Source organism: Solanum pennellii, chromosome 12 (assembly GCF_001406875.1).
Source record: "Solanum pennellii chromosome 12, SPENNV200".
Lineage (NCBI taxonomy): Eukaryota > Viridiplantae > Streptophyta > Magnoliopsida > Solanales > Solanaceae > Solanum > Solanum pennellii.
Genome location: NC_028648.1, coordinates 48,921,774 through 48,924,092, shown reverse-complemented (window position 1 = coordinate 48,924,092; position 2,319 = coordinate 48,921,774).

The window sequence follows — 2,319 nt, the reverse complement described above, 5'->3', positions numbered from 1 at the left end:
GGATTAGATAAGCCAACTTTAGGCATTGATGGTGTCTATTTGTTTTAACTAAATAATGAAGAAAACTCTATATTTTCTTGTGTTAACTTAAGCACTTAATTAAGCATTTACCATTTCAACTATTATAACGTTAAGCACGGGCCATGGCCCCCTACCCCTCCAAATTTACATTTAAGTCATTTTTTCACATTTTTACGGAATCCTTATCAATGTTCTCTTCTAATTTCTTTCTTTTTTTCATTTTTTTCTTTCTTTTTTCAAAATTATTAGAAATCAAATATGAGATGTTCTATGCCTACTAAGGATAGTATTTCATATTTTTATCCACATGTGACTTTGTTTTCTTTTTATTCTTTTATGTGTTCAATAGTTAAATTCTTCAAGGATAGCAAGTTCTTGCTAATTATACGTCGTTTTTTAAACTATCTAAATAAGCATGAAAAATACATTTTTCCGGCTGACTAATTGTATATTGTTTATGAATTTTTTCCTTCTGTTTCAAGATAATTGTGTATTCTTTTAACTATTTAAAATTAATAATAATAAATCGATTGTATAGTATACGTGGATTATCCAATGAATTCATGTATAGGTGCTTCCAAGGTGATAAGAACTTCCAAGATAACTATGAATCTATTAATTATATGACTTTTGAAGTGATATCTCAACACTATAAATAGAGAATCACTCACCATTTGAAAGACACACTTGAATAAGAAAAATTCTCTCCTCTATCTTATACTTCTTGTCTTCTTCTTATTATTATAATATTATGAGCTTTCTTTATAATACTTAGTTTATTTTTGTATCTATTTTGTTCTTTATTTTACTTTTACTATCTTCCTTTTTGCAATTTTGAAAAAGTCAATTGAGAAGTACATTTAAAATTTAGAAAGTGAGTGTTATTACATTACAAAATTATTCTTTAAATATTATTACAATATTGCGTCATTATTCATGAACTTACAAATAATTTTTGGAATTAACCATTTGAGAGTCTGCTTAATAATTTTCGGTGTCTGAATTAGTCAACTTAATAAGATGTTGGTATTTGAAAAGGGTTACCTATATTAATTCATGCAAGATTAGAATGTTAATTTTAGGTTCTGGTGATTTTAAGTATAGATTCTTCATATTTTTTTAGTTGGGGTATTTCGTTTCTCTTTATCTTTAAGTGTGAGTTTTATTTTCTACTTTGATTTTCGAACAATTTACACAAAAATAAGAAAGGTCGTTGTTCGTTTGGTGAGATGTGATCTTCATGAAAATCTTGATCTTTTAGCCATGTTTGACATAACAATATGACATGAAAGAGTGCTTAAGATGTGAGACTCTTCCTCAGTTTTTCAACAAGGTTTATACGCTAAAACTGTCTATTTTAAAATAAATACAAAAGTGATTGGAAAAGATTATTTATCTTTTAAATAAATTATGTTATACATGTGTATATAGAAAAAGGTGTATAACTTTCATAAAAAGGTCAAAAAACAGCCAAAAAAAGAAAAAAGAAAAAATTCCTAAGCAAGATTTCTATGCCGAGCCCTGAGTTCAAATGGACATACCTTATACTTAGACAAGATAACATATTTGAGAAAAGCAGGGGAGAAACATAAGAAATTTTGAAGGTAGTAAAATTTCATCTAGATCTTTCCTCTATCTTTTGAAATTTTGATCATATGCCATATTTTGTTCTTGCCTCTCAAAATGTAGGTTTTTATCTTTCACTCATTTTCACAAGTTTGAAATAGTAGATTTTCTATGATAATTGACGTGTAACAAATGGTATGCAAAAAACAATCATATAATTTATTGTTTGTAACATGCTGACTATTTTAGTTGGTGGATAACATTGAGTACTTAGTGATATATGTCAAAGAGTGGAGAGAGAATTTAATAAAAATAATTTCTATCTTCAATGTTTGATTTTATTTGTCTTGATCCATGCTTAAGGTAATAACACAATCACATTCAGATGTGTATAAATTTTTCTTTCCCGCTCATGTATAAGAAAAATGTCAGGTTAGTGAAGTTACATATGTATTTAAATATATAGTTTATTTTGTTGAAGTCATACTATAACAGTAAAAAGTTGCATAAAATTCAAGTTTGTTGGCTCGTGCTGAGCTCGGGCCATGACAGATTTAGTATAATATAGGGTGTGTTTGGTATGGAGGAAAATGTTTTTCATGAAAAATGTTTTCCTAAAAAATGTTTTCCTGAAAAACAAGTAGATTTTGAACTTATTTTCTCATGTTTGAATGGTGAGTAGAAAATATTTTTAAAAAGCAAAATTAATTTTTTGGGGAGGGGGTGGGGTTG